Source organism: Canis lupus, chromosome 19 (genome assembly GCF_011100685.1).
Source record: "Canis lupus familiaris isolate Mischka breed German Shepherd chromosome 19, alternate assembly UU_Cfam_GSD_1.0, whole genome shotgun sequence".
In the NCBI taxonomy this organism is placed as follows: Eukaryota; Metazoa; Chordata; class Mammalia; order Carnivora; family Canidae; genus Canis; species Canis lupus.
In genome coordinates, this window is record NC_049240.1 from 40,726,015 (window position 1) to 40,741,540 (window position 15,526).

General features: G+C 41.7%; 1 long non-coding RNA gene across 2 annotated transcripts in view; it reads left to right on the forward strand.

Moving 5' to 3' along the window:
- Positions 1-13,108, forward strand: part of LOC119864393 — a 132,761-nt gene extending 119,653 nt beyond the window's left edge. For both annotated transcript variants that reach the window (XR_005373808.1, XR_005373807.1), the window contains exon 6: positions 12,218-13,108. This is a non-coding gene — a long non-coding RNA (uncharacterized LOC119864393). The remainder of the gene's footprint in view (positions 1-12,217) is intronic.
- The last annotated feature ends 2,418 nt before the right edge of the window (positions 13,109-15,526 follow it).

The window sequence follows — 15,526 nt, forward strand, 5'->3', positions numbered from 1 at the left end:
GCCCAGAAAGTTAGGACAGGGTGTTAAGGGAGGCTATTGGTTCTGTGCCCTTAGGCCTGTGTGGCTGATTAGTTTTGTAGGCTAGAGGGTGACTGGGGTTAAAGTTGTTAGTTGCCATCATGTGGGTCATCCACAGCCACAGACCCCTCTCCTGGCCGTACATGTGAGGAGGGTAGGTCTCTGGATGGGCTTCATGAGACTAACTTTCCTCAGGACACCTGGAGCTGGAGAAAGAATTCTCCAGTGGGTGGGATTCTGACCATCTGCAGATATATTCTGGTGTCTGTCAGTGTTCTCTTGCTGCTCCTCTCTGACTCTGGGGATACATTTTTATTCATCAGATAACCTTCTGATTCCTAATTTGTGTTTCAGAACAGAGTATTCTAGATATTATACATGAATATTTCTACTGTTACAAAGATCATATATTTTTCTAAAGATTTGTTTATTTATTTGAGAGAGAGAGTGAGAGCATGCGTCCCTGCGCGTGCACATGAGCAGGGGAGGGGCAGAAGAAGAGGGAGAGAGAGAATCTCAAGCGGACTCCGCATTGAGCTTGGAGTCAGATCCAGGGCTCAGTTCCTTGACTCTGAAATCATGACCTAAGCCAGAATCAAGAGTTGGATGCTTAACCCGCTGAGCCATACAGGTGCCCCAAGATTGTATTTTTTATTATAAGTTGATACATTAGCATCCTGGCTTATCAGCACATTACCTGTGAATTGTTTTTAGCAAACACTGGGGTGAAAAGAAGTCAGATTTTGCACCTGCAAAGCTGAGGTGCAATCTCTGGGAACCACTGATTTGTAGACATGAAGACAAAGTCTCTGAGGCCAGGTCTGAGCATCTGGCCAGTGAGTTCCACCACCCTCTTCCATGTCATCTTTCTGTAAGGGATTCAATCTTGTACTTACGAGTTAAGAATGTGGTTATGAAAATGTTCAACCTCCCTAATAAATAGAGTCATACAGATAGATAAATGACATGGCATTTTTTAACTTAGCAAACTGACAAAATAATAATAATACCCAGCGTTGGGGAGCATGTGGAGCAAATTTCCCTTTCATTTTGCTGGAGAGAGGGCAAATTAATGTAGGCTTTCACTTTTTTTTCTTATGTGGTAAAAGATTTTAAAATGCTATTGCCCTTTGCTTCACCAGTTCTACATGTAGGTATTAATCCCAAGGAAACAGATGATGATGACTATATTGTATTATAAAAGAGGAAAATCCTACACACCCTTTACTGTTCATGCCCTTGAATAGGGAGTGGCTGAGTCGGTTGTGGTTCATATATGTGATGGAATACAGCAAAGCCACTAAAATGACCATGCAGCAGTACATTCGCAGGCATGAAAAAATGTTCCTCGTCTAGTTGAGTGAAAAAAAATGGACACTCTATATATAGTCTAATTCCGTTCTTGAATATCTAAGGGTATATATGGGTGCATATTTGTATATACACACATCTGTATGTTTGTGTATATGTGTCTATGCCTGTTGACAATGGCTGTCTCTGGGAAGTGGGATGGAGCTGCTAACAGAAATCTAACTGGTTCCTTAGCTTGCTGAGACATTAGGAGAGTCCTTGGCATTGGTCTACTCAGGCTTTCTAACTTTGCCCACCATCCTTGTGTTAGTGATCACTTCTTCCTGAATTTTTTAGACTTGGCCAGCCTGGCCTCTGGCTGTTCTCAACTGCTCTGCATTCTGACTTATTCCACTTCTGCCCTTCCCCCGACCCCCTGCTGCTCCCCACCAGTCCTGAGCCCCTCACACCACTGGGGTTTGATTCTTTACTAGTCCGTGAGCACTGTGGTTGTTCTTTGCCAAGCCTGGTGCCAAGACTTCTTTGCCTCTCTCCTGGCTCTCTCCGCTGTATGTATGCTTATTTAGTCAGCTTGCTGCTGTGGTTTCTTAGCTACCCGCAGTGAGGCCATGCCATCTGTTTGGCTTTTGCTCATCTCCAATGTGTTTCTCCCGTCTCCCATACGATCTCCACCACCCCCATGCCTTTGGCTGCCCACATGGTGAGACCTGTCACTCATTCCTGGAGAATGTCCAAGACAGTGGAGTTGAGTGGCAGTGAGTTCACCTTCCATGTGGGAGGACTGGCTGAGATCCAGTCTTTGCTGATGGCCCTGTCCTGCCATTCTCTATTAAGCATGACTTGTGCCTGGGGTGGATGACATTGTCTTTCCATGGAGAATTGGGCTTAACATGTGTGTGGAAAATGGCGTCACTGATGGGTAAAACAATGGGAATTAAGGGGAAAAAATGTTCCAGAAACTAGGAATGATACAGTGCGATATTTCAAAAGCATTACCCAAACTCTTTCTCTCTTTCTCAGGTAGCATCTCTATTTGTTCATCTAGTCCTAAGACATCATTGGAAGGAAGGTGCCAGAACCATAGATATTTTTAGGCAGATGAACCTGAGTTTGAGTTCTGGTTCTATTACTGATTATATAATAATATTGGGCAAGTTATTTTTTTAAATTCATCAGAGACACAGAGAGAGATGCAAAGACATAGGTAGAGGGAGAAGCAGGCTCCCCATAGGGACCCTGATGTGAGACTCGATCTCCAGACCCCAGGATCATGTCCTGAGCCCAAGGCAGACACTCAACTGCTAAGGCACCCAGGCATCCCAATCTTGGGCAAGTTCTAACTCTTTTTGTCTTTTACTTTTCCTCACCTGCTAAAAGGCAGTTTAGTAATAATAATAATGATGATGCTAATAGTTACTTATGTGTATTTACTAGAAACAGCTACTATGCTAAACCCTTTCATTTAATCCACTTAACTAAACTATGGTAGATACCATTAATTTCCCCTTTTATAGGTTGGGAAGAGAAATTTTAAAGAGGTTAGATGTCCAAGTTTAGACAACTTGTAAGGCACAGAGCCAGCATTTGAACCTAGTCAGCCAACTATGAGCCTATACTCCAAGACTGCCTCTCCTCTGAACCAGTGTAGGCAAAGTACCTCATATAGTGCCAGCACATACTAAGTGCTCAGGGGCATCCTGAGTTGACAGGAGGTCAGGCTTTAGAGTCAGGGGTTCTCTTTTTTATGGATATCCCAGGACTTTACAACTAAAACCCAGAAGGGGGCCAACTGCAGCTGTCTCTCTCATAACTGAGGCTGTAGGCTGAATCTTTCATTCCCTATATGACAGTGAGCAATGAAATTCCAGTTTATGATCTCCCATTCTCTTTATGGAGCCTCTGTTCCTGTGCCTCATCAATCATTGTCACTTTGAATTTTTGCAGTGTCTTACAAAATCAACCTATGTTGATCTTTCCATTGGTTTAAAGCTCCTGTAGTGAAGATCTATGGCTATCTCATCTCCTGAAATAGGCATTGTACCACATAGAATCTACAACAACAGACCTCAGCAATGACAATGAGGATGATAGCAATTGCATCAGCCACCCACTGTGATTAATGTTACCCCAGAGCCCACCACAGACACCCACTGTTTGGTGCACTAAGTGCTGAGCTCAGGGGTCTCAAACTCAAATTCCTGCTGGGCCAGGCAGGAGCTTAAATAAGGAAGTAGGCCACGTGGATGGCAGTAAACCAGAGCCCGTGGCCTCACCAGAGAGAAGACTGCTACTTAGCTCTGGTGGAATGTAGCCAGGCTGGACTATAGGCTCGCTCCTGTCAGATCTTTGCATTTCTCAAGAGAGATGGTAAATATGGATTTTTATGTGCAATTTCCCATGTAAAAATGTTAACAAATAATTAACATTAAGAAAAAAAAATCTTTGGGATGTCTGGGTGGCTCAGTGGTTCAGCGTCCGCCTTCAGCCCAGGGTATGGTCCTGGGGTTCTGGGATCAAGTCCCACATCGGGCTCCCTACAGGGAGCCTGATTCTCTCTCTGCTTGTGTTCCTGCCTCTCTCTCTCTGTGTCTCTCATGAATAAATAAATAAAATATTAAAAAAAAAAGAAAGAATCCTCATCTGTAGGCTGTATACCATTTGTTTTTATATTATCTGACCCAGTCCTGTTAGGATATGGAGTGAGCACCATATAATAATAACAATATAAGCCATAATCATGGGAAAGAAGATATAATAAAAAGTTTATGTATCAGGCCATTGCCACTTAAAGAGGCCTCCTGTGGCTCCAAGGGTTCATCTACCAGTGTGACTGGTAGTGATTTCCACATCCATTTCAGGCTCCCATCCTGGTTTCCTCATTTTTGTATTTTGGGCTTTAACATTCTTTATGCTCTCTTTTGGCCTGACCCCCTACCAGCTAAACACAGTTGTGTTGCTGCCAGAGATGTGGTTTTCCCCAGGTAGGCTCCATGAGCCCCCAGAACCTTAACTTTTGATGCCTGTGCTGCTCCTGCCATGATGCCAGCTTCACCATCTGCTCCACCGAGAATCTTTGAGGTGGAAGTCTATATGTGGATTCTAGCCATGTAACACAGTCTCTGTGTATCCACCCTGGCCAAAGGACTCAGAGGACCCTGAACAAAGATCTCACCTAGTGCTTCTGGTTCCCAACACAGCCTTCCTAGTCCTCTCTAGATGCAGGCTGGTGCCATGACTACCATGATCCACATCGTGCACTTTTAGCCAAGGAGTTCAGAACAGCTGGTTCAGGATGGAACTGTGGCCATAATGATTCCTGATGTGTCTTGGTTTCTCACCTGGGACTGAGATGAACACAGTGGCAACACCAACATTTACAGCCTAAGGTGGCGGACTTGGTCAAGAGGGGAGGCAACGTTCTATTCTGATAGGAGGGAAGTTCTGCCAGAAGTCTATGGGATCAAGGGTGGTTTGTGTTCTCATCTGCTGATGGGTTGGAATAGGTGGTTAGCATCAAAGCTGTGAATAATCAGAATACCAGAGGGTATTCAAGGCCTATTTTTATGTCAGCATCAAGGGCCCAGGCCAGGCCAACTTTAAAATTCTTTCATCTGTTACAGTTGATTACATGATCTTGGTTCATTTTCTGCCAGATGAAACCTGTGTGTTGAAGTGTTCTGTTTGAAGAGCACTTACAGCTCCTCAGTACTTTCATTATTTTGTCTTGTGTCTGGATCTCTTACAAGTATTGACCAGCACTGAAGTTAGCAAAGCAAAAACTTATTAGTTCATATTCATGGAACTCACACTTTCCGGGAAAAGATAAAACCACTGATGCATATTGTTTTTAAATATGAGGACTTCCAACAAATGAACCTCTTCTTCCTGGCAGATCTTTGGGAATCACTCAAAGCTGCTGACCATGGCCATATGACACAAAATACTGAGCATTGCTTCCTGCCTTCCTGGGCTTGGCAGATGCAGCATCCTGTGCCTGCATGTGGCCTTCCCTCCTGGACGGCTTCCCCAATGATCATGCCTTGACTCTAAGACCCCAAAATGCTGGGAGGTTGAGCAGAGCCTTGCATTTACCACAGCTGACAGTTTTCATTTTGACAAGTTTAATAGTCTTGGTGTATTGGTGATTCACCACAAGGCGTTAGTGCGAGCTTGTATGGAAAAGAAAGTTTACAACATTGATTTGTTGTAAATGAGGTCAAAGAAATGTTGGGTCCCCAAATGAGTAGGTATCTTTAGGGCCAGAAAAAAAATGCTGATTCTGGGACTAAGAAGTGAAGGGTACTGAACTATGGTGAGTGGGACCTGGGCTTTCAAATTTTTTTTTTTTCCAAAAGCCATCAATGGTAGCTAAATTTGGGCCCACACACTCCTTAGATGGGGCCACAGTCATTCATTTCTCAAACATTTATTGTGTACCTCGTATGTGCCAGAGACTTTTCTAGATGCTGGGGACCTAGAAATGAACACAAAACAAAATAAAAAATCATCACTGTTCTTACGGAGCTTTCATTGTAGTTTTGGATGGCATAAGCATATAAGCAAATGATGTCATATGATCTATGCTGTTATGCACAATAGGCTGATAGGATATAGAAAGATGGTGGAAGTCTGCTTTCTGAGATCTGGTTAGTGAAGGGCACATCCAAGGAGGTGACATTTAAGCTGAAACCTGAACCATGAGGATGAAGCCGCCAGGTGGAGATCAAGGGGAAGAGCACCTGGAACAGAGGGAGCTGCAAGGACACACACTCTGAAAAGACATCATACTTGCCATTTTTGAAGGGAGAAAAAGTACCCATGTACCTGGAGCCTCATGAGCAAAGTGGGGAGTGGAAGGAAATGGGATCAGGACACATTCCGTTCAGGTGGGGCCTTATGGATAAGTTAAAGAATTTAGATTTCATTCTAATTGCCTCTTTTTTTTCCCAAAGATTTTATTTATTTATTCATGACAGACACACACAGAGAGAGGCAAAGACATAGGGAGAGGGAGAAGCAAGCTCCATACAGGGAGCCCGATGTGGGACTTGATCTCGGGACTTCAGGATCATGCCCTGAGCCAAAGGCAGATGCTCAACTGCTGAGCCACCCAGGTGTCCCTCTAATTGCCTATTTTAACCAACAGGAAGGAAGGTTTGGGGTTTAGAAAAGCAAAGCTAATTGTAGGTGAATGGATGGAACCAGACCAGATGGAACTCTGGTTAGTCACAAGTCAAGAGTCCAGACTGGGGCCTATCTACTCCAAAGTGTGTGCCTTTTTGATCCCTTTCTGAATCCTTTCTATCTCATACTTAAGAGAGAAGCTGTGTATTAGAGGGGATGTGGTTCTGGAACTCATCTACCTCCTCTAACTGTGATTATGTAATGCTCTGAGGTTCAGGGTCTGGTCCTCATCATGTAGAGGCCTCGGGTAAGTGCAAAGGCCTCAGCTGGGCATTACCTGTGAGAAAAGGTTTTTACAGCCCGGGGGTAACAGGGCTGAGATTTTATAAAAATAACTGAAGTGCACTTTATGAAAAATAGTAAGCGTCACCCATTTTAACTGGGAATAGAAGACAACAAATTTCTTTTAAGTGGAAGTTCTTAATTGATGTCCTTAGACCTCTAAGGGATCCATGAAGGCCATAGTGGGGTCTGCAATTTATTTTTTTACGTTTCAAGAAATCTCTAATGTCTAATGGAACCACTTTGACAGAATCTATTTGGTAGAATCTATCTACTAACCTGAAAACACACATGCCTAGCAATCCCTCCACTAGGTATGGGTACTCGATACAGAGGTGCTTATATATATTCCACAAAAGACAGGTGCCAGAATGCGCAAAGTAGCTGATAGCCAATACCTGGAAATTATGCAAATGCTCACCTATACAGAACTGATAAATTGCTGTATCCTCCAATTTATTGTATTTATTATATTGTATATATAAAATATGCACCAATGCCTTGAGAATGAATCATCTTTTAACTGTGTGTAGCATGGGTCATAGCTAATGTTGACAGAAAGTAGCTAGAGACAAAGAACACAGTTTATGGAACCATTGACCTGAAGTCCAAAGACAGAGAAACTACTCTATGCTACTTCAAATCAGGATGGTGGTTATCCTTAAGGGTGGTGGTGATGCGTAGTGACCGGAGGAGACGTCAAAGGTGCTGATAGTTAAGGGTACCGATGGTGTTCTGCTTCTTAATATGGGTGCTGGTTATGTGGGTGTGTTCAGCTTGTGAAGATAAATTGAGTGTACTTTTGATACATGTGCTTTTCGACATCATACTTAAGATGAAATTAAAAAAAATGCTTAATGGAAACTATGTGATAGTCATTTCAGCTTTTAATTGCATGCCCAGTTAAATATGACTTTTCATAGTATGAGAGAGGAAATTAGTTGTTGCTGGAAAAATTGTTTGGAAGGCAATGATTTTTTTAAATGTGGGCCCAACCCTGGGAGAAAATATGATGAGCAATTTCCTGGGGGATCACTCATGAATGGCTTCAGAGCCAGTGGCCTTATTTTTAAATTTATTTTATTTTAAATTGAGTAATACAATTCAGAAAAAAAAAAAATTCTCTGGGCCCTACTCTTTTCGTGTTTACTTGAAGTATGGTTGATGCACAATGTTACAGTAGTTTCAAGTGTAAAACAGTGATTTGACAAGTCTATCCATCATTAGCGGGCTCAACTTTTAAAATAAACTGTCTCACTGGTGGCATGTGTGTTAGCAAGAGAGTCCATGGACAGTTTGTGGTATGGTTATGAACTTTATAAGAGAATGTTGTCTTTCCAACATGACTTAGATTCAGACTTGCAAGACACAGGCAGGTGGGTTAATGATCTTTTCCTGCTGCCATTTTTAGATTGGCTTGTTATGGGTTTCCTGTTCAGTGACAGTGAGGAGAGGCTCCTAAGTTCATCTGGAGTCCTCCACTTTGCCCCATTGGAGAACTGCAGGTGGCCAGCCATGTTGTCTAGTGCTCTGATGCCATCTCCTGGTCAGTCATAAACAAGGAGAACCTCAGGAAAGGTTCCTATGCTGATTGAGAGTGAGATTGTCACGTGGATCAAGGAGACAAAGGGCTTATGTTCTGTTAGGACTAGGGTTTACTGCTCCTCTTGGCAACTGGGTAGCCTTCTACCATCTGCCAGCCACCCCTTGCCGCCATCTGCCAGCCAGCCAGCCAATCCGGCTTCCTGCCTGTTGTGTGACTCAGTGGGGGGAGTCAGGCAGTCTATGTTACAGATACAATCCATCCATCCCTGCATTGCAAAGACAATGCCAGAGCGGGGTTTGCTGCAGGTGGTGGCAGGGAAGTGGAAACTGCCACCACTATTGCCTTGCTTCATTGAAGTAATTCTAGGACGATGGTGATGAATGTAATCTGATGCTTGGAGCTGAGGAACAGCAGACCCAGCTGGTGATGCCACTACCCAGGAACCATTCTTGTCTTTCATCCGAGTGTCTATTCCTTTGCTTCTTGATTCAGGGACAGAACTCAAGAATTACGCCTGGATTAATCAAAGCCAAATTTAGGAGTCTAGTTCTTCTTGCCAATGATTGGTTTAGGAAGGGGAATCTATCCTAAATTAAGCCAAAGAGAAGAGAGGAGAAATATAACAGGAAAATCTGGTAAATGTTTTCTCACAGGAAAGGGTGGCTCTGTTGTTGTGTCCTGATGTGCTAATCCTTAATGTTTTGACCATGAGGATAGAAGCCTAGAGATAAGTTGGCATGGGTTTAGGTTGCTGGCATGGGAGTGGGAGAGAGATAGAAAGAACAGGGGCCCCCCAGGACACCACAGAGCCCTTAAAATAATAGTACTGAGCTGTCCCACCTTTGGACTTCCCATTGTAGGAACTAATCTATTTTCTTTATAGTTTCAGCCAGTTGAGTTTGAGTTTTTAGTTATTTGCAGCATAAACTTCTAAATTAATCTGAAACTTCAGTCTAACTTTTTCCCACTTGCATGGCATATTGTCAATTTCCAGCTCAAAATCATTACTTAGGTATATCCTATGAACCATTATTCTTCAGACTCAAAATATCTGACCTAACTACTCATCTTGTCCTCAAATCTACATCTCAAATTTGTATTAAAATTAGTGGTTTTTGACTTCCTCTTTTCAGGCTGTCAATATACCACATATGCACATACATATAACCAGACAATTTTATTTCCATCATATACAATAGAATTTTGTATCATTTATGAAATGCTTACTGTGGCAGCGCCTAGACTCAGAACTTTATGTAGATTTACATAAATTATTACAAATCCTTGGAGCAAGATTGACAATTGTATTCACCTTGTGTGAGAAAGTAAAGCAACAGAGCTTTTAGGTAACATTCCCAAAGATCCACAGCATATCTTGGCTGAATGGGGATTTGAACGCAATTGAGGCTTTCCCCTCTAGATGCACCTCTTCTCTCACCACCCCTTCCTTCTTCTCTGACCCATCTTGCATCTCCATTTTCCTTTCCTCTCCTACCAACACTCCTCAGGTTGGGGCCTCGGTGTCTCATGCCTGGGCTATCGCAGGAGGAATGTTCTAGACTCCCTTGCCTCAGATATAAGCTGGACGTCCCTGCTGTACTGATTTCCCTACAGTTGCTGTCATTCCACATTCCCACTTTAAAATCATCAGTGATTTATCATCATCTGTGGCAGCAGTCACAGAGTCTGACAGGTAATATAAATGTGTAAAGTTCTGTTGCATGTAAGACCCTGGGCTCTAAGCTGCTTGTGTTGGGACCAAATGCCTTCTAAAACGCCAGGCAATTTAAGTAAAAAGCCTTCAGTGTTTACCAGTTTGTAATCAATGGCCTTTAAGACAATATCTACATTTTTAAATCTTAGCCTTATGATCATCTTAAATTGAATTCCAAGCTAATTTCTCCCTGTTGTCCCTAGTTACCAGCCTTCTGAAGCCGCTCATTCAGAGCTACACAGGTCTAATCACTTCACTGTCCCCAAATGATCTTAATCCCTGTGCTTTTCCTCAAGGCTGTGTCCCAAGAATTTTGGCCATTTGTTCTAACCTATTAACTCAGTGACCTCCACCTAGCTCCAGTCTGTTTTCCCTGACAATCCCTATGCATTCCTGGGATTGTATAGTAGAGACTTTCTGAGTTGAGAGTAGCCTCAAGACCCTTCAGGCCAGCCTCCTAGATCACCCTTGCCAGGCATTTGCCACTCTTTGGCCTGGACTCTGATGGTGACAAATAGCTCACTAGTGCCCAAGATGGCTCATGTCACCAGCGGGCAATGTTGCCTGTTCAGAGTTTTGTTGTAGGTTGAGCCACATTTTATCATGCTAACTTCTGCCTTTTGAAGTCAGACAGTACAGGCCTGCTTTTTCCTTTTAAATATTTGAAAACAGTGGTCATGTCTTCTTCTTCTCAGAATGCCCTCTCTCACTTCCTCTCAAATCTTGCTTATGTTCTTCAAGAGATCAGATGTAGTATTTTGATTGTCCAGCCAAGTTTCAAAGCCCTATAAGGAAACAAGTGGCTTTTAGCAATAAGCAGGTGGTCAGACCAAAAGGGAAAAAAGTGGAGAGAAATATCAAGGTTACGTACAGTTAACAGTGCAGAGGGCGTCCCATTGAAGAGCCTTCCCCACAGAGTGAGTCATAATGTGTGCTTGTGGTGTGTGTATGTGAGTGTGTTGGGGGGGAGAGAGGTACTTGGGTGGAGTGAAATTGGGGAGGTATGAGTGTGCATGTGAGTGCATATTTATGGGGAGCTGGTTTTGAGGGTGGACTCAGGGACTTGAGACTGAATGGAGATTTTTCTGAGACATCTGCCTGAAAGAACCTGAAAAATCTGTTTTGCTGATAGCATATTTAATCTAAATTTGTCAATTAGGCAGTGACTACAGGGCTACAGTAGATTTTGATATATGTACCTTTCCCTCTGCGCTCAAAATCTGTGATACTTTCTTGACAATTGACCTCATTCTTTCTTGTGACATTCTGAGCTGTTGTGTCATTGTTGGCCATATGACTGAAATTCCTATAGGTATCTCTTTTGCATAGGTAGAAGGTAAACTCCTCAGAGGGAGGGTTTGTTGTCCTGAGTCTGATGACTCTCATAACTTCTGGCAGAGTAGGGAACAGAACACAGGTGCTTACAAGCATTTATTGTCAGACCCTCAAGGAACAGAAAGAACCATAAATACAATGGAACAGTTGCCCAGTGGGCTCTTTAGGCTTGAGCAGGCTATTACCAGTATCACTGCATCTCAGGGTTTTAAAAGCTATCTCTTTGAAAAGTCTTCCATTTAGCTGAGAAATGTTTCCTGTGGCTTCTACCAATTAGTCTACACAGAGTAAAGATTTCTATTCCTTAGAGGAGCCCTTAGAATAGATAGCCATTATGTCTCTTCTCATATATGTAGTGTGGGTGTATATGTGTGTGTCTGGGCATGTGTGTGAATGAATGTGTTTGTGTGAGTGAATGTGTGTGTATGGTGTGTGGTGTGAGGGGAACATCATCTTACCTGTAACAAACCTTTGTAATAATGGGCTATGCCAATCAAGGGGTGTACAAGTAATGAAAATTTGTATATTATAAAAGTAAATTTAATATATAATTCATATATTTGAAAGGAGTGTGAAAAAGCAGATTTGATTTTGTCTTTAGCTAGGGTGGGGTTTGGTCGTGATTTTTCCTTGTATTTCCTCTTTTCCATATCTACTGGTATAAATTAAAATTATGGGCCTTTAAATAAAACATTTAAAAATCACAAGAATAACTTCTCTGTTATCCAGAGTTGATGACAAAAAAATGCATTCTTTGGAGACTTCATCCCAGGAAGGAGCAAGTCAGGCATTAATTTCCATTTCCTGTCTCTTGTTCTCACCTTCAGGAAGTTCCCAGCACAATCCAGAGCCCTGTGTGGACCCTGATCTCCATAAGGACTGTTTATTGCCGGGACCCTGCTGCACTAGAAAGGTTATTCAGAATTACATTCAGCTCTCCAAAAGAAGAGCAGAGTCTGTACATTTAAGCTTTGATTTTTCCATCAGGTGTGAGCCAGGGCAAGAAAGGATGTAAATTAAAAAGGACCTGTAACTTGCTCACCAGTGCATTCTCTGTGCATTGGACGTTAATTGAAAAGAGTGGGGTTTCTTTTTTTTCTGAATACTTTTCTATGCTTTCTAAATTTTCTTTAGTGAGCATATATTAATTCATCCATTTATTCATTAATTTACTCCTTTACCAAGCAGGTACTAAAGTAGTTAGAGTGTGCTTGACATTTGCTGGGTATTGAGTAAACAGTAGTGAAACGGAGTCCTTGCCCTCGAAGAACTTATATCTGGTAGAGCTGTTCATCTTAGTTAGCAATGACTCTGAGGCAAGTATGGTACCAAGCATTTCACTTACAGTATCTCATTCAATTCTCATAATAATTCCTTCCATAGCATAGGAATAATTATCTTCATCTAATAGATGAAGACTGAAGCTTAAACATAGAGCATGGCCACAGCCCATCCATAATGGGTATTTTGAATGAGTGACGAATGGTTGCTATCGGAAGCCACTAAAACCCTGGGGTCATTTGTTTTGCAGCATGACCATCTGACAGGCACAGAATCCTTAAACCATGATACCAGAGTGCCTTCTTTTTATATCATTTCTATAATTAGAAATGAAAACCGTAGGAATTGGAGAAAGCATTATCTGGTCAGGATTTTTCAGTGTAAAGTGTTTTTCTGAATCTCAAAGATTTTTTCCATGTGCTGTATCTGCTACCACTCCTTCACTATTACAGTGTTCCTTATCCAGAAAAGTTGACCAGTCATCCAGAGAGGTAGCACCATCCTCTACTTTGCTGTCTTGATGCCCTTGCTGATACCTCTTCCTGAATGTTTTGTAGTTGAATTCAATTCCATAAGCGTCTTTGGAATGTCTGATATCCTGCTCCTTCAAAGTCCCAAACTCCTACCTCCTTCATGAAGCCATCCCTGTTGCCCCTAGACCCATGTGATCTCTCTTGCTCTCCCCTAGACTTTAATACCATTATTTGTCACACATTACATGTTACCCAGAACATTTACTGTCATTTTTAATTGAAATAAAATCCACATAAGATAAAATCTACCATTGTAACCATTGTAAAGCCATTGGTTATCATTGTAGCTTCTATGAAGTATATAAAGTGGATGTTGTGGCAATTCAGTGATTTTTAGTATATGCACTATGTTGTACAACCATCACCACCATCTACTTCTAGAACATTTCATCACTCCCAAATAAACCTCATACCCACTAAATAATCACTCCCCTCTCCCCCTTCCCCTGGCCCTTGGCAGATGCTATCTACCTTTTATTCCTTATGGATTTGCCTATTCTGGGTATTTCACATTAAAGAAATCACACAATAGATAGCCTTTCATGCACACCTTCTTTCATTTAGCATAATGTTTTCAAGGTTCTTGCATGTTGTAGCATGTGTCAGTACCTCACTCCTATGACTGAATATTCCATTATAGACATATGATATCTATATAAGGATTTTTGTTTATTCATTTATTTGTTGATGTTGTTTCCACTTTTTGACTATTATGAATGGTGTTGCTATGAACAATGGTACACAAGTTTTTGTGTGGACATATGTTTTTATTTCTTTTGAACGTATACCTAGGAGTGAATTTGCAGGGTCATATGGTGACCCTTTGACTTTAAGTCTCTGTTTTTAATCTAAGAGATTGTGAACTCCTGGGAGCAAGAGTTTTCTAACTTTTTCTGTCTGTGCTGCTGTAGTACATTCATTCCTTTGGCAAATGTGTGTATGCTGTGTTGAGTGCTTACCTGGTCCTCCCTAAACATTACAGCCGGTTGATTATCATAGAGTCCTGGCTGGTGATCCGAGAGGTCAGATCTTTCCATCCAGTAGAATTCTATATCTAAGTAATCTGGTCTCTGTGTAAATATTCATCCTCAAATCATGTAGTTCAGCTCCCTAAAAATAATTTGTTGCATTTTGTGATTACAGAAATAGTATATTCGGGATCCCTGGGTGGCGCAGTGGTTTGGCGCCTGCCTTTGGCCCAGGGCGCGATCCTGGAGACCCGGGATCGAATCCCACGTCGGGCTCCCGGTGCATGGAGCCTGCTTCTCCCTCTGCCTGTGTCTCTGCCTCATTCTCTCTCTCTCTCTCTGTGACTATCACAAATAAATAAAAATTAAAAAAAAAAAAGAAATAGTATATTCTTACTGCAGAAAACTTGAAAGTATAAGAACATATAAAAAAAAAACCAAAAATTATCCATAATTCTATAACCCAGCAATAAACACTGCTAGCATATCACTAAATTCCCTTCCAGATATTTTTCATTCTGATACATGTATTTCTTGTAATTGGCATCAAGAGGCATTATCAGATACCTCTTGTGCACTGTTTCAGATCTCTGTATTATCATCAGCCATGGTTACGCAGGCTTCAACCAGTTTATCGCAGGTGTAAACTGACTTTGTCTCACTTTAGGAAAATACAACGTGCCTCTTGCTTCTCTGATACAGTGGTGTCAGTGTGACACATCTAAGAGAGCAGTTCAATATGGGCGACCCAAACCTTTGACTAAAGGGACATGCCATTGCAATACTTCATCTTTATAGTCTCTCTCCCTCCTCTTCTCTTCACTCCTCCTACTCCTCTACTCTTGCTCCCTGGGATCATATTCCTCAATAAACCACCCACGCATCAAACTTTGCTGTAGATGTTTCTTTTGGGAGAATATAGGCTAAGGTACTATATATGCAATTTTCAACATTTCATTTAAAGATTTTGCTGAATTTAGTTGATATATATATCTATATATATATACATACACATATACATATTAACTTATATTTATATTGATTATAATTTATATTTCTATATATGCATATTAATTAATACATCTATGTAAATATAAATGACATATATTGGACTTCATCCCTACTCTCTTCTATGATCTCCCTCTATCAGAGGGGCTGGAAGCCTAGCACAGCATGTCCCAGAATGCTTTGCCAGCTGGGTTCTAATTTAGACTCTGTCAGTGAGAGGCCTCATTCAGGATTGGAAAGCAGAGAGAAGCAGAAGGTAGTATTGCTCCTCTAGCACTGATGAGCGAGTGTATGTAGGTGAATGTGAAGTTTTGCAGCATATGGTGAATGTGAAATTTTGAAGCAG